The sequence below is a fragment of the Ovis canadensis genome, chromosome 2, assembly GCF_042477335.2.
Source record: "Ovis canadensis isolate MfBH-ARS-UI-01 breed Bighorn chromosome 2, ARS-UI_OviCan_v2, whole genome shotgun sequence".
Taxonomy (NCBI): domain Eukaryota; kingdom Metazoa; phylum Chordata; class Mammalia; order Artiodactyla; family Bovidae; genus Ovis; species Ovis canadensis.
In genome coordinates this window covers 44177972-44204351 of record NC_091246.1, presented here as the reverse complement: position 1 = coordinate 44204351, position 26380 = coordinate 44177972, and the positions used below count along the sequence as shown (strand labels likewise).

The window sequence follows — 26380 nt, the reverse complement described above, 5'->3', positions numbered from 1 at the left end:
GAAGCCCTACTTGGACAAGTTTCCTCTCCCCTTGATGGTGGCAGAGGAGAAGACAGTTTTCATCCACCAGATTGACAGAGATTAAAAATGTTTGATACAACCCAATATAACAGGTATGACTTTGTTCTGCAACACTCTGGTGCCAGAAATGTCACATTACTCATTTGTCTAAATCCAGCTAAACATGACGACAAGCCCCCACTCTCCAGGATTGGCAAAAAGAAAAAAAAATTCAATCTTAGTCATGATTTGGAGGCCCCTCTCCCTCGTGAAGATCATACTAACTGAAGGCCTGGGGGATGGGGGGTACACATTCAAACAAGAGGGGCCAGAGGTCCTGGACTTCAGCCTGTCGTGGGCACCACTAAGACACCCATTGTCCCAGCCAACATATTCCTTCAAAGGCACCAGCTCCATGCCCTCTGTGCCTGACTTAGAGGTCCCAAGATCACATCACTTAGCTCTGTCTCCTGGTATCTAGAAGCTACCCTATCAGAGGTCCAGCAGCCTGCCAAGTCCTTGTGTATGTCCAGCACAGGTCCCTGGGATGCATGGAGACCTGCCACCCCAACCCCACTCCAGATCACCTCCCCAAACCCTATCAATTCCAAAACAGCATAAGACTGGGGGGTATAAGCCCCTTTAGATGACGACCCTGACATACTATTGGATTTTGAGGAAAACAGCTACCATCGACTGAACTGTCTTCCCCCGCAATACATATATTGAAACTCTAAACCTCCAGTGGGATTTCTGTGACAAGAGGGCTTTTAAAGAGGTAATTAGGGTAAATGAGGATACCCAGGTGGTACAGTGGTAAAGAACCTGCCTACCAATGCAGGAGACACAGGAGACATGGGTTTGATCCCTGGTCAGGAAGAACCCCTGGAGGAGGACATAGCAACCCACTCCAGTACTCTTGCCTGGAGAATCCCATGGACAAAGGAGCCTGGTGGGCTAACATCCATAGGGTCACAGAGAGTCGGACACGACTTAGCAACTGAGGATATAAGGGTCAGGCCCTGATCCAATGGGACTGCTGTCCTTACAAGAAGAGGAAGAGCCACCAGGAAGGTGCACCACAGAGAAAAGGCCACGTGAGGACGCGGTGAGAAGGCAGCCACCTACAAGCCGAGGAGAGGGGCCCTGGGAGAAGCCAACCTTGCCAGCACCTGGATCTGGGATTTCCAGCCCCCAGAACTGTGAAAAATATATTTCTGTTGTCTAAGCTACCCAGTTTGTGGTATTTATGGCAAATCTAGCAGACTAATACAACAGCTAAGCCTGTGCACGTGTGTGTGTGCGTGTGTGTGTGTGTGTGTGTGTGTGTGTGTGTGTGTGTGAAATAAAAGCAGCAATCCTAGAGTCCAGGCAGGGGATAGTCCTCAGCCTGGGTGGTGGCTTTCATGTCCTGTGGTGGCCTGGCTTTCGATCAGGTCAACCCTTTAGTCTGAGTTAAATGCCCCAGGGACCGGATGAGGGTGTGGGGCAGGATGGAAGCACGGGGCTTTTTATCCACACTGCAGGAGGAAGGTTGGTGTGACCATATTTTTAGCCAATCATCTGGGAAATGTTCCCCGATGATTATTTCTGGGCAATGGGATTATAAAGGGACTGTATTTTCTTTGATGTATCCGTGTTTCCTCAGTTTTCTAGGTGAACACAAATTGCTTCGGCAATAATTGAAAATAGTAAGTTATGAACTTTGAAAATGTCTACCATTCTTCCGGGCCCACGTCCAAAGTCAAAAGCTCCATGTGCTGCATCCCCACAGCCGAATGCATGAGCCTTTTCTGCCCTGAAAGCCTGTGGGAGTCGGGCTTCGCGGCTTCCTCCGTCTGGGCTGCAGTTATTTCTGTGAGTGATTTTGCTGACTGCTAGCCACCCACAGCCACCCACCACCTGCAGCCCCCAAACAGCGCCCTGCCTGCCTCTGTGGTCACTGCAGAGCTCGGCCTGGTCTGGCCATGCTAATCTTAAGCACTTTTTCTTTTTTTTTTTAATTAGGACATAGCTGCTTTATAGGGCTTCCCAGGTGGTATTAGTGGTAAAGAGCCCACCTGCCAATGTAAGCAAATGTAAGAGACTGGATTTGATTCCTGGGTTGAAAGGATCCCCTGGAGGAGGGCATGGCAACACACTCCAGTATTCTTGCCTGGAGAATCCCATAGACAGAGGAGCCTGGTGGGCTACAGTCCATGGCATCGTAAAGAGTTGAACACAACTGAGCAACTAAACAACAACAAACTATAAAATACTGGCCTGTCCAGCAAGCTGCCCTTTCCCCACTCCAGCCCCCTCCTCACTGAGTTGTCCCCTGGGAACCGGAAGCCTGGCTGTGACAACAGTCACCTGGGGCCAGGTAGGCCCCAAAATTCAGAGGGAACGTCAAAATCCAGTTGAATTTACTCCCACACGTAACTTCTGATTCCATTCTGAGCCAGCCGAGGCTGCGGAGTAATCGAATTAGGCAAATATTATGGGGAAGAAAATGGGCCTGTAAGTAGCTTAAAGTGATGGAAATGACCTGAAGGTGGCCATGCAAATGGTCTGTATAATATCCTGTAATAACCCTGTCCAGGCAGCCCGAGGAGGCAGGCTTCCAATAATGAGGTGTCTGATTAGAATAATGTTCAGTGGGAGAACGTGTGAGTGTCCGCATAAATCAGTCCTGGAGAGCCTCCCCAATTAGCCAGGAAGAAGACAGGCAAGGTGGGCGCCGACACCGCACTGGAGAGGAGGCTGCCGGGCATGCTGCAGAGATGGGGAGAAAATGAATCACCCCAAAACCATCATGACATTTTCTAGCACTCTACAGTTTACTGGGGGCAGGAGGAGAAGGGGACGACAGAGGATGAGATGGCTGGATGGCATCACTGACTCAATGGATGTGAGTCTGAGTGAACTCCGGGAGTTGGTGATGGACAGGGAGGCCTGGCGTGCTGCGATTCATGGGGTCGCAAAGAGTCGGACACGACTGAGCAACTGAACGGAACTGAACTGAACTGAACTCAGTTTACTATAATATATCAGTACATGTATTTATTGATTGGGGCCATGAAATTAAAAGACACTTACTCCTTGGAAGGAAAGTTATAACCAACCTAGATAGCATATTCAAAAGCAGAGACATTATTTTGCCAACAAAGGTCTGTCTAATCAAGGCTATGGTTTTTCCAGTAGTCATGTATGGATGTGAGAGTTGGACTGTGAAGAAAGCTAAGCACTGAAGAACTGATGCTTTTGTACTGTGGTGTTGGAGAAGACTCTTGAGAGTCCCTTGGACTACAAGGAGATCCAACCAATCCATTCTAAAGGAGATCAGCCCTGGGATTTCTTTGGAAGGAATGATGCTAAAGCTGAAACTCCAGTACTCTGGCCACCTCATGCAAAGAGTTGACTCATTGGAAAAGACTCTGATGTTGGGAGGGATTGGGGGCAGGAGAAGGGGACGATAGAGGATGAGATGTCTAGATGGCATCACCAACTTGACGGACGTGAGTTTGAGTGAACTCCGGGAGTTGGTGATGGACAGGGTGGCCTGGCATGCTGCAATTCATGGGGTCACAAAGAGTCGGACACGACTGAGCGACTGAACTGAACTGAACAGTTTATAAAGCCTTTTCCTGTGCAGTGTTGCACCTGGTCCTCACACACCTGTTCTCAAGACTAAATAAGGTAATGGTATCTTGTGAGATAATTAATGATCTGTTTGGGTCATGGCCTTCACCATGCCAGCACCCAGCATGATGCCTGGCACACAGTAGTTGTCCAATAAACAGAAGCTGGGGACTTCCCTGGTGGTCCAGTGGTGAGTACTCCACACTCCCAATGCAGGAGGCCCAGGTTTGACCCCTAATCAGGGAACTAGATTCCACACACCACAGCTAAAGGTCTCACATGCCACAGGGAAGATTGAAGACCCCATGTGCTGCAACTAAGACCTGGCGCAGTGAAATAAATAAAGATAAGTATTTATTTAAAAAAAATAAACTGAAGCTATTAAGGATTCCAGAGCACAGAGGTGACAGTTCTCCAATCTGCTTTTCTCCCTATTTGTTTGGGGGACTCTAGGCTTGCATACATCCTCAGGGAGCTTTCTTTCCCTTTCTCTGCTCCCCAGACATTGAGGGGTAGATTAGCATTGCCCTCAGCAGATATCCAATTGAGAGATGTTCGTTTCTGTCTTGGTGTTTCCCAGGTGGCGTAGTGGTAAAGACTACGCCAGCCAGCGCAGAAGATGCAAGAGACGCGGGCTCAGCGGGTTCCATCCTTAGGTCAGGAAGATCCCCTGGAGGAGGAAATGGCTACCCAGTCCAGTATTCTTACCTGGAGAATCCCATGGACAGGGGAGCCTGGAGGGCTACAGTTCTTGTAGTCGCAAAGAGTCGACACGACTGAGCAACTGAGCATGCACACACAGCTTCTGTCTTAATCCTCCCATCTCCACCCTGGCTGACCAGAAACTAGGCAGGATGCTTCAACAGGCCCCACGAGACACCTCACTCCATTCAGTAACTGGTATAGTCTGCAATGTGGCATTCATTCATTTATATACACTCATATATGATTATTGGGGATCCAATACAGGCCAGGGCCAGGCACCAGGAGGAAGAGAAGAAAAGGGAGCAAACCAGTAGCTGTGGGAGCCCAGGCCTGGCAGAGGACATCCAGCCTGTGGCCACGCCCTCTTTCAGGGATACCAGAGGCAAGGGACCACAGCAGGGACAGTCAGAGAGCAGGGCCAAGCCGCAGAGCCTCGGGGAGGAGCACTCCTAGAAGCCTCAGACCTGTGGGCAGCTGTAAGTTTGCCAGGGTTTCCACGCTCACGCCACTGTAGGCCCCACAACTCACTTCTGACAAACAACTCCTTTCTCCCTGTCTCACAGAGGAAGAAAGTGAGGCCCCCAAAATTAAGCCACCTTGCTGAAGATACAGCCAATAAGCAAAAGCTTAGCTTTGACCCAGGGTTTCAGACTCTAAATCTGATCTTTTCCATGTGAACAACTGTATGCAGTCACTGAACACAGGGGCGCACCCAGAGCCTCACTTTGTAGGTCTGTGTGTGATCACTCACACTTAAATGAGTGCTTGGTGTCCACAAACACAAACCCCATGTGTGGACACAGCTCCACGTGCATGTGCACCAACCCCCCAGCATGGACCTGACCTCTTGGGCTCTGACCTTTTGATGTCACAGTGTAGAAATTTGGGAGAAGTGGTTAAAGGGTCGAAACAGTGCTGGGCTGCATATGAGGCTTCTGCAGAAGTCTAGACCAAGATGGGGAAAACCTGACCTTGTTGCAACCACTCAAAGCTCAAACAAATTTGGAGATTCCTTATAAATAATCCATCATGCATGAACGTGCCACCCGCCTGAATGGGTGAGTGGATGAAGGAATGAATGAGTGAGTGTTGCCTCAAGCTTTAGTCAGATCAGACTACTATAGCAGACCTCAGAGATACTGCAGGTTTAGTTCCAGGCAACGACAATAAAGCGAGTATCACAATGAAGCAAGTTACATGAATTTTTTTTATTTCCCAATGCATTGAAAAGTTGTGTTTACACTACACTATAGTCTATTAAGTGAGCAATAGCATTTTCTCTCTCTCCCTTCTCTCTCTCTCTATATATATACACACAAATCTTAATTTTTTAATATTTTAAGGATTTCACTGGTGGTCCAGTGGTTAAGACTCTGAGCTTCCACTGCATGGGGGCTGGGTTTGATCCCTGGTCAGGGAATTAAGATTCCACATGACACTCAGCCAAAAAAAATTTTTTTTATTGCTATAAAACGTAAACCCATCACATGAGCCTTTAGTGTGTCATAATCTTTTTGCTGGTGAAAGGTCTTGCCTTGATATTGATGACAGCTGACCGATCACAGCAGTGATTGCTGAAGGCTGGGGTGGTCATGGCAATTTCTTTAAATAAGACAAAAATAAAGTTTTGCAACATCGATTGACACTTCACTTGTACACTTAGAGGCCATTGTAGGGTTATTAATTGGCCTGATTTTTCAATATTTCTGTATCTCAGGGAAAAGGGAGACTTGAGGAAAAGGAGAGAGACAGGGAAGGGCCAGTCAGTGGAGCAGCCAGAACACAACATTCATTAAGGTCACAATCTTATATGCATGTGGTTTGATGCCCCAAAATGATTACAATAGTAACAACAAAGATCACTGATCACAGATCACCATAAAAATATAATAATAATGAAAATATTTGAAATATTTGAGAATTATCAAAATGTAATACAGACATGAAGTGAGCAAATCCTATGGAAAAAATGGCACCAATGCAGAGTTGCCACAAACCCTCAACTAGTCAAAAAATTCAATATCTGTAGTAAGTACAATTAAACAAGATATGCATATATAACAAAATACCTTAGGCAGCTTAAGCAATGGACACTTATTGTCCCGTAGTTCTGGAGGCTAGAAGTTTGAGATTAAGGTGTCAGCAGAGCTGGTTTCCGTGCAGTCTTCTTCCTGGCTTGCAGAGTGTGTCCTTGTTTGGCCTCTCCTATATTCTCATGTGGTTCAGCAGGTAATGAATCCACCTGCAATACAGGAGCTGCTGCTGCTGCTGCTGCTGCTGCTGCTGCTGCTGCTGCTAAGTCGCTTCAGTCGTGTCCGACTCTGTGCGACCCCATAGATGGCAGCCCACCAGGCTCCCCCGTCTCTGGGATTCTCCAGGCAAGAACATTGGAATGGATTGCCATTTCCTTCTCCAATGCATGAAAGTGAAAAGTGAAAGTGAAGTCGCTCAGTCATGTCCAACTCTTAGGGACCCCATGGACTGCAGCCCACCAGGCTGTTCTGTCCATGGGATTTTCCAAACAAGAGTACTGGAGCGGGGTGACATCGCCTTCTCCGGCAATAAAGGAGACACAGGTTTAATTGCTGGGTCGGGAAGATCCCTTGGAAAAGGAAATGGCAATCCACTCCAGCATTCTTGCCTGAAAAATCCCAGGGACAGAGGAGCCTGGTGGGTTAAAATCCAAAGTGTGGCCAAGAGTCGGACATGACTAAGCATGCATGAAGAGAGAGAGAAGGAGAAACAGAGGGAGAGATAGGCAGGGCAATGTGGTGTCTCTTCCTCCTCTTTTTTTATTTTTTAATTTTTCTTCCTCTTCTTATAAGAATAGCAGTTCTGTTGAATCAAGGCCCCACTCTTAACATCTCATATAATAATTCCCAGATGGTAAAGCGGAATCCACCTGCCAGTTCAGGGGATGTGGGTTCGATCCCTGAGTCAGGAAGATCCCCTGGAGGAGGTAATGGCAACCTTCTCCAGTATTAATGCCTGGAGAATCCGATGGACAGAGGAGCATGGTGGGCTACAATCCATGGGGTTGCAAAGAGTTGGACATGACTGGGAACACACATGCACTCATGCACCTCCTTAAAAGCCTTCAGTCAATTCAGGCAGTTCAGTCGCTCAGTCGTGTCTGACTCTGCGACCCCATGAATCGCAGCACACCAGGCCTCCCTGTCCATCACCAACTCCCAGAGTTCACTCAAACTCATGTCCATCGAGTTGGTAATGCCATCCAGCCATCTCATCCTCTGTCGTCCCCTTCTTCTCCTGCCCCCAATCCCTCCCAGCATCACAGTCTTTTCCAATGAGTCAACTCTTCACGTGAGGTGGCCAAAGTACTGGAGTTTCAGCTTTAGCATCATTCCTTCCAATGAACACACAGGACTGATCTCCTTCAGAATGGACTGGTTGGATCGCCTTGTAGTCCAAGGGACTCTCAAGAGTCATCTCCAACACCACAGTTCAAAAGCATCAATTCTTCGGCACTCAGCTTTCTTCACAGTCCAACTCTCACATCCATACATGACCACTGGAAAAACTATAGCCTTGACTAGATGGACCTTTGTTGGCAAAGTAATGTCTCTGCTTTTGAATATGCTATCTAGGTTAGTCATAACTTTCCTTCCAAGGAGTAAACGTCTTTTAATTTCATGGCTGCAATCACCATCTGCAGTGATTTTGGAGCCCCCCAAAATAAAGTCTGACACTGTTTCCACTGTTTCCCCATCTATTCCCCATGAAGTGATGGGACCAGATGCCATGATTTTTGTTTTCTGAATGTTGAGCTTTAAGCCAACTTTTTCACTCTCCTCTTTCACTTTCATCAAGAGGCTTTTTAGTTCCTCTTCACTTTCTGCCATAAAGGTGGTGTCATCTGCATATCTGAGGTGATTGATATTTCTCCCGGCAATCTTGATTCCAGCTTGTGCTTCATCCAGCCCAGCGTTTCTCATGATGTACTCTGCATATAAATTAAATAAGCAGGGTGACAATATCCAGCCTTGACGTACTCCTTTTCCTATTTGGAACCAGTCTGTTGTTCCATGTCCAGTTCTAACTGTTGCTTCCTGACCTGCATATAGGTTTCTCAAGAGGCAGGTCAGGTGGTCTGGTATTCCCATCTCTTTCAGAATTTTCCACAGTTTATTGTGATCCACACAGTCAAAGGCTTTGGCATAGTCAATAAAGCAGAAATAGATGTCTTTCTGGAACTCTCTTACCTCTACATAAAATCACATTGATGGTTAGAGCTTCAGTATAAATTTGGGGAAGACATAGTTGGTCCAGAACACCTCCATACAATGAGCCAGAATCAAGCTCTGGGGTAGAGCACAGAAAGAGCTCCCCGTCACTTCCACCCCAGGAGCACCCCTGCAGGGCCTGGTGGTTGCTCGTCTTGGACAGAGCTGCCTTCTGCAGGCCCGGGGCAAGTGCTCCTAGGGCAGAAAAACTTTCAGAAAACAGGAAGGCTAACATGCAGACTCTTTCCTCATATTCAGGAGCCTTGCCCCTTAGCCCTTCCCCAGTTCTGTAGATGGGGCTGGGAGTACTCATAGTCCAGGAGCAGCAGCAAGTAATACAGCCTTCGGAGAAGTGGGTCTGAGAAGGAGAAATGAATATCCACACCTGAGAATCACCTGAACCAAGGCTGAGCTATCAAAGTCTAGCTTGCACAGCCGGAAGGGAGCCTAGAGACAAGCCTACTCAAAGCCCTCTTTTACAGATAGGAAAACTAAGAAAAAGGATTTGCCCAAGCTACAACTGGGCTCCAGATCATGTGCTAATGGCTTTCATGAACCTAAACCCAAACTGTTTCAGAGTGATGTTTCTCATAGCACAGGCTAAGGACCCCCACGGCTGCTTGTTTTAAAGGGAGATTCCTAAACCCCACACTCGGAGAGTCTGTTTCAAAATGTCTGAGATGGACCCAGCATGTTAATCAGCTCCCCAGGTGGAACTGCTGCTGCTGCTGCTGCTGCTAAGTCACTCCAGATGTGTCTGACTCTGTGCGACCCCATAGACGGCAGCCCACCAGGCTCCCCTGTCCCTGTGATTCTCCAGGCAAGAACACTGGAGTGGGTTGCCATTTCCTTCTCCAGTGCATAAAAGTGAAAAGTGAAAGTGAAGTCGCTCAGTCATGTCCAACTCTTAGGGACCCCATGGACTGCAGCCCACCAGGCTCCTCCGTCCATGGGATTTTCCAGGCAAGAACACTGGAGTGGGCTGCCATTGCCTTCTCCGGTCCAGGTGGGACTGGTCCCTTCCAAAACTTGAGAATGAAGCTCCAGAGACAGGTCTGTGGTAGTAATACAGAAGCTCCCCGGTGACACAGGGACAGGGAGAGGCAGAATCGAATGGTGACATGGGCAGGGGGGGCAGACCCCACCTGCGACCAACACAGAGCTTACAGACAGTTTCACATGGGACAGTGAGAGTGGAAGTGGACCCCGCCCACTCATCAAGGTCAGCCAAGTCCACCCTAGCGATCAAGAGTATGGGTACCACAGCCAAATTGCCCTTAAATCAGAAATACAGGCACATCCTTTTCTCTGGGGAATTTCGGGATTTGGCTCAGAGACTAGTAATAACTAGCCAAGCATGGAAATCTTGATTCTTAACTTAGAAACTCCATGTACATAGAAGCATTTCCTGTCTGAATCTGAAGGGAGAAGCCACAGCACAGACAAGGGAGGGGACAGAGTAGTGTGAGTGCACTTATCAACCGTTTCCTGCACGTGGGAACTGCCTAAATTCTTATTAAAATCTGGAATGTTAGAATATGTTTTTGCGTTTGCATACTGCTTCTTTCAGCCAATCAGAAGTCCCTTCAAATAGCAACCAAGCAGTGCCGGGGTTGCGAGGCCACCTGGTGGTCACAGGAGGAACTGGCTGACTTTTCCTGACTCCCTGATGCGTCATGACTCGCCTTCCTTTTCTCTTTTTTTCTCTTTTATTAGTTCTGTCAGTTGACCCCCTCTCAGATCATCTCTTTCATGCAAATACACACGCATGCTTTTTAATCCCCTTCCTCTTATTAAAGTACACCACTTGGAGGTTTTCAAACTCAAATGCCTACAGCGTCTAACCAGAAAATACCTTCATTAAGTGAAGACCTGGTGGGTAAGCACCAGCCTACTGTCACCCTGTGGGAGCTTAATGCTACAAGGCCAGGCTGCTAGGGCTTCCCATTGCCAGAAATCTGGGTATCTTTTAATGACATTTTAACATCCTGGCAGGTAATTCTTTTAAGCTCTGAAATGCTATGTGGATACTGTACTGTGTACCTGAAATTTGTTAAGAGGATATATCTTCAGTGTTCTCATCACATACACAAAAAAGGGTGAACTATGCAAGATAATGAGAATGTTAATTATCTTGATTGTGGTGATTATATTTGTATAATGTATGCTATACAAAACCCATCAAGCCAAACACCTTAAATGTATACAATTTTTCTTTGTCAATTATGTCTCAACTCTGGGAGTTGGTGATGGACAGGGAGGCCTGGAGTGCTGCAATTCACGGGGTCGCAAAGAGTCGGACACGACTGAGCGACTGAACTGAACTGAAAGATGGAAAAATGAAATTTTAAAAAATAGAAAAAAAATTGCTATGTTGGATAGTATGACACAGGCTCAACAAAACATGCCTGAGCACCAGCAACTTGTGACACTGCGATAATTCTTGTCTCCTGTTTTCCTCGTCTTCCCCTCCCTCTCCACTTGCCAAACCCTAAAGGTTACCATGACTGTTAGACACGAGAGGATTTAGGCCAATGCTATCTCAAGAAGGTAAAGTGGTGCAGGAGAAATCCTTGAATTCTTCAATGAAATAAGATGCTTAAAGAACTTGAGTGGGCTTCCCTGGAGGCTCAGTGGTAAAGAACCTGCCTGCCAATGCAGATGTGGATTCAATCCCTGGTCCAGGAAGAGCCCACATGCCACAGAGCAGCTGAGCCCGTGCAGCTACTGATCCTGTGCTCTGCGGCAAGAGAAGCCACACCAGCGAGAAGCCCAGGCACCACAGTGAAGACTAGCCCCAGCCTGTTGGAAATAGAGAAAAGCCCGTTCAGCAGTGAAGACCCAGCGCGGCCGAAAATAATAAATAAGGAACCTGTGCCATCGGCCTCCGTCCCTCAAGAGAGCCCAGAAGAAGCGTCTGCAGATTCTTCCCAACGCACAGCCATAGGTCTCCTCCTCTACTAAATTAACTGGCTTCCCTCAAGCACCAGCATTCTAGATAAATTAAAAATGAGCTCTTATTCAATGAAATTGTTTTTCTGTTTTGTTTAATTACTAGTATTATGGCAGTATTGTTTTTTACCATTTCCAATGCAAATGCAGTGTTTCTGCTTCACTGTGGATTAAGCTGGGTTTTATGCACTAGCCCAGAAAGCCAACCATCACTTAAAAACTACTCCTATGGGAAAATACGTGCCAGTTCCAAAGATCCAAGTTTTACACATCAGCTCTGGGAAGTACAGTCTGTTAATATGCTGAGGGCTGCCTGGAAAAATGTTGTGTTTTGAGGGGTACATTTTGCTTTTCACACTATTCTTACTCGAATCACAGACTGTGAGGGTGAGAAGATCCTTAGAAATCACTTAGTCCACCCCCTCATCTCACAGATGAGAAAAATGTTTACATGTGAGAGAACAGTAAGACGGAGGGACATGCCCCAATTCGCACAGCTAGACACTGACCTGGGTCCCCAGGCTCCCAGTGCAGACGCTACAGCCTTTTCAGATGATGGGAAATACCATGGCCACCAGGCAGCCAAGCAAGAAAGGAAAGGAAACAATAGCGGCCCACGTTTACTGAATACATGGTACATGCCAGACACCACGATAGATGCTCAAGATCACTTATCTTCCAAAAACCCTATCCAGCGGTACCAAATATTATTTGCAGTACACAGACAGGACTTCAGAGGTTAAGCTGACAGACAGTGGGTAAGTGTCCACGTTGATTGTCATAGTTAATAAGTAACCAGAAATTCAAGAAGCTATGCTCTTAATCAAGGTGCTCCTCCAAGCTGCTCAATTTAATCCACTGCTCCACCCTCTTCTAGCCATCCGGTGTATTTGTGTTTAGTCGCTCAGTCCTGTCTGACTCTGCAACTCTATGGACTATAGCCTGCTAGGCTCCTCTGTCCATGGGATTTTCCAGGCAAGAACACTGGAGTGCATTGCCATCTCCTTCTCCAGGGGATCTCTCCAAGCCAGGGGTCGAACCTGCATCTCTTGGGTCTCCTGCATTGGCAGATGGATTCTTTACCACTGAGCCACCTGGGAAGCCCCATCTGGTATATTTGAGACTTCACAACCCCAGAACTGTATCCCCCTTTCCATTTGTAAGAAAGGTGTAGGATTTCCCTGTTGAGAAGTAGTATTAGGAACTTTTATTTCAGGTAATAGTCTAGATGTCCAAAAAAGTCTCCCAATAAAGAGCACCAAAAATATAATGAAATTAATTTCATAAATCCATAGCTGAACTAAGGGAAAAGAAAAATCCCTAAAGGTCAAAAATCATTAGAAAGCCCTATCTCAAGAGGTAAGTGCTGATTAAAATTAGGGCTGGGGTGGGGGTTGGGGGTTCAGATAATCCCTGTTGACCTGAAGCTTGGGTTTTAATGGATCAACATGAAAGGGAGTAGCCCAAGAGACAAAATGTGGGTTAAGAAGAGTGGGAGGCAGATGAGAGATGCCATCACAAAGCCAGCATACCTTTGAAGTGAACTGAAAGTTGCTCAGTCGTGTCCAACTCTTTATGACCCCATGGACTATGCAGCCCGTGGAATTCTCCAGGCCAGAATACGGGAGTGGGTAGCCTTTCCCTTCTCCAGGGGATCTTCCCAACCCAGGGATTGAACCCAGGTCTCCCACATTGCGGGCGGATTCTTTACCAGCCGAGTCACAAGGGAAGCCCAAGAATACTGGAGTGGGTAGCCTATCCCTTCTCCAGCAGATCTACCTGACCCAGGAATTGAACTGGGGTCTCTTGCATTGCACCCTGATCCTTTGCCAACTGAGCTATGAGGGAAGCACACCTTTTCATTCTAAGTAAACCTACCCCGCACCTGACAATGGTCAGGATACCTGCCTGTCTCCGCTCTGGGTGGTCTCCCCTTGTTGTTGTTCAGTTGCTCAGTTGTGTCTGACTCTTTGTAACTCAATGGAATGCAGCACAGCAGGCTTCCCTGTCCTTCACCATCTCCCAGAATTTGCTCAAACTCATGCCACTTGAGTCGATGATGCCATCCAGTCATCTCATCCTCTGTCATCCCCTTGTCTTCCTGCCCTCAATCTTTCCCAGCATCAGGGTCTTTTCCAATGAGTTGGCTCTTTGCATCAAGTAGCCAAAGAATTGGAGCTTCAGCTTCAGCATCAATCCCTCCAATGAATATACAGAGTTATTTCCTTTAGGATTGACTGGCTGGATCTCCTTGCAGTCCAAGGGACTCTCAAGAGTCTTCTCCAGACCACAATTTGAAAGCATCAATTCTTCAGTGCTCATCCTTCTTTATGGTCCAGTTCTCACATCCATATATGACTAATGGAAAAACTATAGCTTTGACTATGTGGACTTTTGTTGGCAAAGTGATGTGTCTGCTTTTTAATATGCTGTCTGGGTTTGTCATAGATTTTCTTCCAAGGAGCAAGTGTCTTTTAATTTCATGACAGCAGTCATTGTCCACAGTGATTTTGGAGCCCAAGAAAATAAAGTCTGCCACTGTTTCCCCTTGTAACTCCTGATCCAAAAATGACCCTGATGTGGATTTAGGGTGAAACTTATAGCAGCTAGGAAGCATCACAACAAAAAAATTATTTTAAAGTGGTTTTGCTGGAAAAAAGCAATCACACAGACTATCTCTAGAGGAACACCATTCAAGCTTACACATCAAAAAATTCCTGAAATAAGCACTAAAGAAATGATCTGCACTCTTAAGTTCATTGCAGTATTATTTACAGTAGCCAAGATATAGATACAGCCTTAGTCTCTACTGATAGATGAATGGATAAAGACACAGTGTGTGCATATATACATATACATGTATATATGCACAATGGAATATTACTCAGCCTTAAAAAATAAGATGATCTGCCATTTTGCAATAATATAGATGAACGTGGAGGGTTTTATCCCAAGCAAAATAAAGAAAGACAAATATTGTATGGTATCACTTGCATGTGAGATAAAAAAGAAGTGGGTAAAACTTCACCTTCCAATGCAGGAGGTACAAGATTGGTCCCGATGTGGGTTCAATCCTTGGATTGGGAAGATCCCCTGCAGAAGGCAAAGACTACCCATTCCAGTATTCGGGCCTGGAGAATTCCATGGGCTAAGTCCATGGAGTGTCAAAGACTTGGACACGACTGAGCGACTTTCAGTTTCCCTGGGAACTAAGATCACATATGTTTTGGGGCCAAAAAACCAAAACATAAAATGGAAGCAATGTTGTAACAAATTCAATAAAGACTTTAAAAATGGTCCGCATAAAAAATCTTTAAAAAAAAGAGGGAACTCATAGAAGCAAGTAGCTATGGTGGTTGCCAAGGGCAGGGGAGTCAGGAGTTGGGGAAAGGCTGGTGAAAGAATGAAAGTTTTAAGTTACAAGATGAATAAGTTCTGAGGAGCTAATGCGCAGTTTGGTGATTATAATTAATAATACTGTATTATGTGTTTGAAACTTGCTATAAGAGTTGATCTTAAGCATTCTCACAAAAAAAAAAAAAAACAAACAAAAGAAAAGTTAACTGTGAGATGCTGGATGTGTTAATTCACTTGACTATGGGACTCGTTTCACAATGTATACATACATCAGGTCATCACACGTGAAAGTGAAGTTGCTCAGTCGTGTCCGACTCTTTGCAAGCTCATGGACTGTACCCTACCAGGCTCCTCTGTCCATGGGATTTTCCAGGCAAGAGTTCTGGAGTGCTTTGCCATTTCCTTCTCCAGGGGATCTTCCCATCCCAGGGATCGAACCCAGGTCTCCCACATTGTAGGTAGATGCTTTACCGTCTGAGCCACCAGGGAAGATCCCACACATCAGATCATCACATTGTACACTTTAAATATATTAAAATTTTACTTGTAAATTACACCTCAATGAAGCTTGGAGAAATAAATTACCTTAGAATCAAAAATTACTGAATACAGGGAAATCCCTGGTGGTCCAATGGTCAAGAATACACCTTCTAAAGCAAGGGGGTGGGAACTAAGACCCGATGTGCCACAGGGCAACTAAGCCTGCACACCATAACCACTGAGCCCGCACATGCTGGGGCCTGCACACCACAGCTAGAGAGAAGTCTGAATGCCATAGCCAAGATCCCTTATGTCGCAACTAAGACTCGACGCAGCCAAATAAATAAATAGACTGTTTTTTAAATTATACGATACAGCAGAAACCAAGAAGTACCTACAGGGAAAAGCCAAAGAGTGAGAAGTGAACTGGGTCTCAAGGTGCTGATGCCAATCCAGGTGATGAGAACAACAGTCACAACTTACAGTTGAAAGATACTTACCATGAGGTGTGCTCTGTGCTACAAGGACATCTCTGTGTAACCCACTGCTACATGTTCAACCAATCAACCAATGACTGGCTTTGAAATAAGCCTAAAATAGCAAAACTGGAAAGAACATTATCGACTACCTACTCTCATGTTTTTCAAACTGCAAGTCTTGCTGTTTTCGTCCAGCTAGATAGATAACTGATAGGTAGGTAGAAACATAGATTATAGAAAAAGGTGCACACATATATATACACAAATGCATATATGTGTATGGATGTGTGTGTGTGTGTGTGTATACGTTTACGTAAGTCAAGGTTCTCGAGAAACAGAATAGGAACTATATAGAAATAGATGGACAGAGAAAAGGAGAGATGACAGATAGATAAACAGATAATAGATAAATAAATCTCTATCCTCATATACACACACAATATGAATATATATACTGGGTCTCAATTTAAAGCATATTTTTTGTTTTACCACAGATCAAGGTTATAAAACAAAAAGGCTAGGAGGGAATTCCCTGGAGGTCCAGGGGTTAGGACTCAGCTCTTCCAGTGCAGAAGGTACAGGTTCAGTCCCCGGTCAGGGAACGAAGATCCCAGAAGCCATGCTGCATGGCCGAAACAGACACAAACAAATAGCGAAAAAAAAAAGCTAGGAAACAGTGATACAGTCCTAAGCCACCACGTACTTTCATGGAAACTGAAGTCCAGAGAGAGAACAACCACAGTGGCCAGCCTGGCTAGAGCAGCGTCCACACAAGGGCTCCGACTTCCTGTTGCTCCCACTGGCCGCAAGGCAGCACTGGGGGCCCTCACCAGGCATAGCCCTGGGCTGGGAGGCTAACTCGTGCATCCCTTAGAGCCGGAAGCACAGAGCAAGTCTGGCTCTGCCCAAAACGGGGTATTAGGCAGTCACACTTCTGACCACTGGGTGATGCCTCCTCCCTCCCCACTCATTTTGCAAAAATACCTGTGGCCCATCTGCTACCTCTTCCTGACACCTGGTCTCAGGAAAAGAGTTCGTATCTTCCCTCACACAAAGCTGTAAGTCACTCCCATGCTAACTTCTTCCGATCATTTGCTCTTGTGCTAAAGGATTGAAAGTTTAAGCCAAAGACAAGACTTTCTCATCCTGGAGTTTCTCCTTCTCTGCTGGCATCAGCAAGCCAGGAGAGAAGCCCTGAGGGCTCCAGTGGGGGAGGGGAGAACACACTGACCCCTTTGGTACCTGATGACCCACTGTGTGAGAGAAGGGCGGGCCTAAGAGCAAACTCCAGGAGATGGTGATGGACAGGGAAGCCTGGTTTGCTGCAATCCATGGGGTCACAAAGAGTCCAACATGACTAAGTGACTGAAGAAGAGGTGACCAGGGGTCAGCATTATTCCTCTCCCCATGATTCCTCCCGTTGCTCTTCTCTCTGATATGCAGCCCTCTATCCTCCAACCTGTAAGGTTGACAAAGAAATTAACAGATGAGATTACAGAGTTATGAACCTGCTTTTCCAACAGCAAATTTTATCATTCTTGATAAAGTCTGTCCCTTCAAAGCCATAACACTGGGGATGAATTGCTTATTTCAACAATTCATTTCAGGATCTCTGTTTGGGGACTATTAATAATTACCAATTACACAATGCCTGTTATAGATCAAAAACCACAGCAGGCACTTTATACACTGTAACTTATTAAATCCTGGAAAAGAAGTATTGTCCCCTTTTAAACAAGACAAAGCTAGTTTCATTCTGTTTTCAAACTTCATCGGTGGCCACAAAAACTCTAATCCCCAAGTTTAGTCATCTTTAAATGACTTTAAAGAAAGTGAAGTCGCTCAGTCGTGTCTGACTCTTTGTGACCCCATGGACTGTAGCCTACCAGGCTCCTCCATCCATGGGATTTTCCATGCAAGAGTACTGGAGTAGGTCGCCATTTCCTTCTCCAGGGGATCTTCCTCACCCAGGGATTGAACCCAGGTCTCCTGCACTGCAGGTAGACGCTTTACCGTCTGAGCCACCAGGGAAGTTCAGAAAATGACTTTAGGCTGTTTCCAGAAATCCAGCCTACCCTTGAAATGCAAAGAGTGACCCCCACAGAGAACAGTGTATCACAGGCTCAGTTGGGTTTCTAAAAAAGTTCTAGGAATATGTTGTGTCACGGCAACATCTTTGCCAGAAGGTCACAGCCCAAGATGACTACTCTCATGTCTGAACTAGCGTGTGTGTGTGTGTGTGTGTGTGTGTGTGTGTGTGTGTTTAATTAGTCAAGGTACTTTTATTTTCTATTAGGTAGCTGATGAACAACATTGTGATAGATTCAGGTGGACAGCAAAGGGTCTCAGCTATTCATACACATGTATACATTCTTCCCTAAACTCCCCTCCCATCCAGGCCACCGCATAACAGTGAGCAGAGTTCCATGTGCTGAACAGTAGGACCTTGTTTGTTATCCATTTTGAATACAGCAGTGTGTACATGTCAGTCCAGAACTCCGTAACTATTCCTTCCCCCCAGATCCCAAACTCCCTAACTATCCCTTCCCCCCATTCTTCCAGCAACCAGAAGTCGTTCTCTAAGTCTGTGAACCTGTTTCTGTTTTATAAATAAGTTCATCTGTATCATTTCTTTTTAGAGCCCACATATGAGTGGTATCAAATGATATTTCTCCTTCTCTGACTTACTTCACTCAGTATGATACTCTCTAGGTCCATCCATGCTGCTGCAAATGGCATTATTTTGTCCTTTTTAATGGCTGAGTAATATTCCATTGTATACATGCACCCCCATCTTCTATATCCATTCCTCTCTTGATAGACATTTAGGTTAGCCAAGGCATTACTTTAGAGATGTAGGTCCACAACATAGTAAATCAACTATACTTCAATAAAATACGATTAAAATTAAAAATAAAGATGCAAACCATGCTCTAAGAAAAACCTGCCCAAATGTCTGGCCTGGCACTTAGAGAGGGGAGGGAGCAAGCAGAAGGGGTCTCAGGAGCTTCTTGTCCTGACCAATGAGGGGGCGTGGCCACACGTCACCCAGTGCCCACCTGGTGCCCTCTATCCAGTCCTACCCCTTCCTTCTCACCCCACGAGCTACACTCCTGGTGGCTGCAAACAGCTAGTGACAGAGAGGATGGCTGGTTCTCAGGTGTATGGTTTGGCGGGCCTGAAAGTCCCTCCTGCCCCTTCCCCTACTTATATAAGACCTACCTGGGGGTTCTGAGAAGTTGGCCTTATTTTTCTCCCCCTTCAGCTCCCCTTCCCTCTGACCTGGATGACTGAAGTTTCTCAGCTTTATGTGGGTGTGGGTGCTTTGCAGGTTCACTGTCAAGCTCCCCTTCTGACCAACTCTTCCTCCCCTACCTTCTTTAAAACAGATATTTCTCCAGATAAAACAGACAGATGTCCTATAAACATGGGAAAAGATGCTCAACATCACTGATTTTTAGAGAAATGCAAACTAAAACTACAATCATCTCAGACCAGTCAGAATGGGCATCATGATAAAATCTACAAACAATAAATGCCGGAGAGGATGTGGCGAAAAGAGAACCCTCCTACATTGTTGGTGGGAAAGTAAACCAATACAGCCATTATGGAGAACAGTATGGAAATTCCTTAAAAAAAAAAAAAACTGGGAATAAATCTGCCATACAATCCAGAAATCCCAGTATTGGGCATATGCCCTAGGAAAACCACAGTTCTAAAAGACACATGTACATCAGTGGTCATTACACTGCTATTTACACGAGCCGGGACACGGAAGCAACCTGGATGCTCATCTGCAGGTGAATGGATAAAGATGTGGTGCACATATACAATGGAATAATGCTCAGCCGTATGAAAGAACAAATCTGGATCAGGTCTAGTGAGGTGGAGGAACCTAGAGCCTGTTGTACAGACTGAAGTCAGAAAGAGAAAAACAAATATTGTATATTACCAAATATATATATATGGAATCTAGAAAAATGGTATCGAGGAAACTATTTTTAGGGAAGGAATGGAGACACAGAGGTAGAGAATGGACTTGCGGACACTGGGGGAAGGAGAGAGTGGGACAAATGCAGACATATGCGCAATAACGTGTGTAAAATAGATAGCTGGTGAGCAGTTGCTGTATGACACGGGGAGTCGAGCCTGGTGTTCTGTGATGATCTAGAGGGATGAGATAGGGAGAGGGGAGGGAGGCTCAAGAAGGAGGGGAGATATATATATACACACACACATATATATATATGTATATACACACACATATATAATTACGGCTAATTTGCATTGTTGTATAGCAGAAACCAACACAACATTATAAAGCAATTTTCCTCCAATTAAAAAAGAAATTAAAAAAAAGAAATCCTAGAGTTGCCACCCATCAAAGTGACCCTTGGCACAAACACTACGTCCTTTCCTGAGTCCACTTTCTCTCCTATCTTCAAACTTCCAACACCACCCCCTCTCACCTCCCCCCTCAACTGTGATTCTTATTTCTCTGAGAAAAGGGAAGTGACCAGGAGAGGGTTCCGGGGGCTCCCACCACTAGATCTGCTGTTCTGCCTCTCCTCCCAAGACCATGTCCTACCCATCAGCAACATTGCAGTAACCAATGGACCACCGGCTTCTCAAAACACTGGCTTCCCAAGGCTTCCAGGACAACCAGTCCCTGGTGCTTCTCTCAGCTCCGCAGCTGCCCTCTCCCTGTTGTCTTTGCTTATCTGTCCTCATAGCCTTTCTGATTGCAGCGCCGCAGAGATCAATCCTTCTCCTTCCTGTCTTTTTTTATAAACACCCACATTCTAAGTGATCTCGTTGTCTCATGGCTTTAAAATGCCATCTAAGTGCTGCTAACATTAATTTCTACCTCCAGCCCAGACTCCTCCCCAAGTTTCCGGCTCATTTTTGCATCTGCCCACCCAGCATCTTCACTTGAAAGTCCCATCTTCACCTTAAAGTCCCATCTTCACCTTAACCTACCCCTGATTTTCCCTCCAGACCCACACAGGCTACAACCTTTTCCATCTCCAGAAACCGCAATCCCATCCTCCCAGCAGCTCAGGCCTCAACACCTTGGAGCCCACTGGACATGTCTCTCTCATCACTCATCCAATCAGGATATCTCACTGGATCTACTTTTAAAGAGTATCCAAAATCCAGTCATTTCTCATCATTCACCATCACCTTCCTACCATCACCCTGGTCGACACCAGCATCACCTCATCGGGGTTACTTACTGTTCAGGCTTACTGCTCTGCTTGCCCGAGTCAATTCTCAACACAGCAGTGGGGTGATCTCTTTGAAATTTGTCAGATGACTGACTTCTCCACTCAAAATCGTGCCTTGACACTTAGGCTAAAATACAACATCTTCACCAGCATGGAATCACCAGCCCCCTCAAGACCTGGTGCAACCCCCAACCCCTGCCAACCTCTTACCTTCTTTTCCTGCTTCTTCCTTCCCAGTCACTCTGCTCCAGCCCCACTGGCCTCTGCTGTTCCACCTCTATGCCTGTTGTTCTGTCTGTCACGAACCTTCTTCCCTGTCCTCTGAGCGTGCTAGAGTTTTCTCCTTAGCACTCTCACCACCTGGCAGAACAGCTGTCAGTCTCCCTCTCCTCCACACTGTAGAGCTTCAGCGCTTTCTCCACTTCTGCTCATGGTGTGGTACCCAATACAGTTCTCCTACCCATGCCTCTGGGAAACTCTCTCTGGACCTGCAGCTTCCTCTCCATCCTAGAAGCCACAGCATCTAATACCCGTCCCAGCCCCGCCCAACTCACCCACCCATTTGGCCCTTCCCATTTGTCCTTTTGCCCAGTGCTACCCAGTGGCTGGTCCAGGAGACCAGACACTCCCAGGCAACTTCCGGAACCACAGGGCTTTGCACTCAATAGGATCTCAGTAAACTTTGACTTGGGAGGAGATTTCTGTGATGCTAATTTTGGATCCCTGGGGCTGAGGGTAGAGGAATGGTTGAGTGTCCTTTATAAAACACATCCACCTCGACCCTGGGGCAACTACTGGCCCCAGAGCTGGCTTATCAAAGCCCCTTTTAGACCTCGAGAACACCACGTACTCCTGAAAGCTAAGCAGATCCCTGTTCCTCCACCCAGAAGGAGAAGCAGGGGGCACCTCACAGCCTTCCCACCCACTCTTAATGCATTATTTCCCCACTTGTGGGTTCAAGTTCCACTGCTGACCCTTGGACAGGCATTCAACGGCATTGACCACGTGATGGTTAATCATGTGGTTCTCCTTTTTGATTCTCTTTCAAAGACCCTGTAATGGGAAGAATTGTGTCTCCCAAAAAGACACATCAATGTCCTAACCCTCAGGACCTCAGAGTGTGGCTTGATTTGGAAGTGGGGTTATTGCTGATGTAGTTAGTTAAGATAAGATCATATCGGGACTTCCCTGATGGTCCAGTGATTCTCTGCTTTGCATTATCGGGGACCCACATTCGATCCCTTGCCAGAGAGCAACTAAGTCGACGAGCCACAAGGAGAAATAAACAAATAAAGAGATGAGATCATACTGAAGGAGGATGGCCCCCGATCCAGCACGGCTGCTGTCCTTGTAAGATGCGCATGGGAGACAGAGGTACTGGGAGGAGGCCACAGGACAACAAAGGCAGAGACAGGAGGGGGTGCAGTCACAGACCAAAGGACAGTCGGGGTGGCCAGCCAGCCACCAGCGGCTCTAAGAGGCAAGGGAAGATCCTCCCCTACAGTTTCAGAAGAGAACACAGCCCTGCTGACATCTTGATTTTGAACTTCTGGTCTCCGGAACTGTCAGATGACAAATTTCTGTTTCTTTAAGACACCCATTTTGTGGCAACCCTAGGAAAGTAACACAGATCCTGATTACCTCGAGAAGATCTCATCTGGGCCTAGCAGGGTTGTGATGCCTCTCCAACACTTGCTAATTTTCCTCTTTACAAAGAAAAAACAGGCCTCAGGCTAAGGGCTTTTGGCAGGAAAGGCAGCTAACTAAATTTTAATAACCTTGTTTTGATCTCATTATATTTATTTTGATGATTACCATCTATTTCTGGCAAGTGATAACTGGTTTTCCTTGCACAATAGTAAAACAAAGCTTTGTTTTTAAATAAATAAAGTTGAAAAGGAGTTCATTTAAAGAAAAATAGTATGGCATATTAATAAAAGTGGACTAAAAGTATGACAAAAATAGCAAAGGTAGTGATGGGGGATAAAGACAGTCTCAAAGGAAGCCAGGCCCAGCTCGCCTTTATAGAGCTGCCTGTGGTGTAAAATGACAACACATACAATTAGAATATGACAGAGCAAAATGGTCATCATGTTGTTCTTGTTTTTCTATACCTTTTCTCCATCACACTCCATCCCACCTGCCTCCTTGGTCTTCCCTCATTTAGGGAAAAGGGCCTACATACAGCCAGCCCCGCTCTAGTCACCAAAGAAAACTGCTCTGATAAACTTCACCCCACTGAGCTTGGGGGCTTCCCTGGTGGCTCAATGGTAAAGAATGTGTCTACCAACTTATGAGGTGTGGTTTCCATCCCTGGGGTCAGGAAGATCCCCTGGAGGAGAAAATGACATCCCATTCCAGTATTCTTGCTGGGAAAATCCCATAGACAGAGAAGCCTGGTGGGCTACAGTCTAGGGGGTTGCAAAGAAATGACTGAGCACACACACACACACTGAGCTTGGAGTCAAAGGATGTGGGTGACAAGTGATCTGGGGTAAATCCCTCAGCCTTCCCAGACTTCAGCTTCCTCGCTACAAGAGAAAAGTGTTGAAAGAATGTGTTAGTCGGTCAGTCGTGTTGACTCTTTGCCACCCCATGGACCGTAGCAGGCTTCTCTGTCCATAGAATTCTCCAAGCAAGAATACATGGCATGGTGGGTTGCCATGCCCTTCAGCAAGTGATCTTCCTGACACAGGGATAGAACCTGGGTCTCCCACACTGAGGGCAGACTCTTTACCATCTGAGCCACCAGGGAAGCCCCCTCTACAAGAGAAGATAAAATTGTCTTCAGGCTCTGAATTCTGTGCTTCTGGGATATTAGTGATTTAATGCGTTTCCTCTGTAGGGACCCCTATTTTATTCACAGAATTCCCCAGTGGAGGAATTCCAGGTTTGGGGGGCACATGGAGGAGAAAAATTTTCAGGGCTGTAGGATGGAGCACTTCTAAAGTCCTTTGTCTCTACAGGAGGCTGGCATCACCCACAAATGATGGGCCTACCATCATCTCAGGCCCCTCCTCCTGCTCTATGGGACACGCCCTTCCCCACAGGCCCTCTGCCGACCGCTCTATTAGGAATCAAGAAGTCAAATGTCCAGTAGGTTTGAACGCCACATTTTTTTTCCTAAATGAATGTAAGTCTCATCTGAAGCTTTTGTTCTAAACATGTATTTATTTATTTGGCTGTGCCGGATCTTAGTTGTGGCACGTGGGAGCTTCATGGTGGCCTGCAGGATCTTTGTATCCTAGGCACAGAGGTACTTTGCTGCAGCAAGTGGGATCTTAGTTCCCTGATCAGGGATTGAATCCCTGCCTCCTGCACTGGGAGCATAGAGCCCTAACCACTGGACCAACAGGGAAGTCCCTGAACACTACACCTTTAATTTTTAAAAATAGGTATTCAGTTGCATACGTGTTTGTACAAAGACACACACACAGTTGGGGGCAGGAAAGGGCCAGGGAGAAAAATCAGCTTTGACAACCTAATAAATGTCAATTTCTGAAAGGGGCTGGGTTAGAAGATGAATCTTCACAAGTTTAATTGGAGACACGATGGTCGCACTTTGCGGGGGCAGCCCCACCCCTCTGCCAGATCCCGCCACAGATAGCAAGGCCCTTGCCTCACTCTAATTGACAAGAGGCGTCTGTCTGCTCAGATTTGTTTCTGGGATGTCAGCGATATTATAAAGGGGCGGGGGATGCTCAATGCCCCTCCAAGAGGAGAGAAAAGCAACAGAACATGGGACAGAGCAGCCCTGGGACCATGCCCATGCTGTGCTCCTGAAATGAGACCCAGTAGAAACAAAGGAGCCTCCTGCTGGTGATGTTTATCCCCACCTGGTGGCTAAGCAGCAAAGAATCCGCCTGTCAACGCAGGAGACACAAGAGACACAGCAGGTTCCATCCCAATCCCTCGGAAGGAAATGGAAACCCACTCCAGCATTCTTCCCTGAGAAATTCCATGGACAGAGAAGCCTGGTGGGCTAGAGTCCACAGGGTCACAAAAGAGTCGGACACGACTGAGCAGCTGAGCACAGCATAACAGAAAATCAGGGGTGCCATAGCAGATCCAGTGGCGGTGTTCTAATCCAGGGACAGAGGGAGGAGTCTGTCAGGGGCAGGGGCAGTACTAGGGAGAAGGCATGGAAGCCCAGGGTCTTCTCCCAGGAGGCCATTTCCCATAGTAGTCGAGGGGACCAGTCCACACCACCAGACTGGAGTCAGAGTCCAGCCCCTCCACCACTGCTCCTTGGATACAGTGCTTGACCTTGCGGAGCCTCAGTCTTACCATCTGTAAAATGAAGACAATCACAGTACCCACCTCTGCTTCAAGATGTGAAAGAAGATTGAGGAGAGGATTTTTTTTTAATATTTATTTATTTGTTGTTAGTCACTTAGTCAAGTCCAGCTCTTTGCGACTCAATGGACTATAGCCCTCCACGCTCCTTCTCGAACCAGGAATTGAACCGGGGTCTCCTGTATTACAGGCAGATTCTTTACCATCTGAGCCACCAGGGAAGCTTGAAAAAGTGAAAGTGTTAGTCACTCAGTCACATCCGACAATTTATTTATTTGGCAGTGCTGGGTCTTAGTTGTGGCACGTGGAATCTTAGTTCCCTGACCAGGGATTGAACTCGAGTGCCCTGCATTGGGAACACAGAGTCTTGGCCACTGGACCACCAGGGAAGTCTCTGGGGAGAGGGTTTAAAGGGTTAATACAGGGGGGCTAACCAGATAGTGCGCTCATACCCCTGCCCAGCACATGGGAAGAACTCAACAAGGAAGCTCTTCTCCAGCCCAGCGTGCCTCTCAGCCAGAGCTTTGGAGCCCACACTCCTTGGCCGACTATGGAGCCTTGGCACCACCACCCAAGTGAGCTGCATGTTGCGGGCGTGGGACAGCTTAGCTGTGGCCAACAACCGTCAATCTGATCAATCTGAGCGGGAACCTCAGTCCTCATCACCAACTTCCCAACCCACCATGCCATGCCCACCAATTGCTATCCTCTAAAAGACAAAGGAACACTTATTACCTCAAGACCCCCCACTCCAACTCCTTTTATACCGCCACCCCACTGCAGACTCCAGTCTTAGCTATGCAACCTGGGTCATTTTTATATCAGTAAAACCCAAGTAATAGCCCAAATAACTAGCATGTACACAGTGCTTTAAAGTTTACCAAACCACATTCAATTTCCAGACAGGTATTGTTAACACACTCACATGGTTCAAAAAATTAAAAGTATATGTTTCAGAAGCAAACAACGACTCTCCTTGTTATCCATCCCCTGCCCTACCAGAGGCCAGCCTCACCAC

The 26380-nt window shown here is 46.5% G+C and overlaps 1 protein-coding gene across 1 annotated transcript in view; it reads right to left on the bottom strand.

Annotated features, from left to right (window-relative positions):
- Window positions 1–21956, bottom strand: part of GFRA2 (GDNF family receptor alpha 2) — a 198187-nt gene extending 176231 nt beyond the window's left edge. The window contains exon 1 of the mRNA XM_069576054.1: window positions 21277–21956. The gene's annotated coding sequence lies outside the window, so the exon portion shown is untranslated. The remainder of the gene's footprint in view (window positions 1–21276) is intronic.
- Between the last annotated feature and the right edge of the window lie 4424 nt (window positions 21957–26380).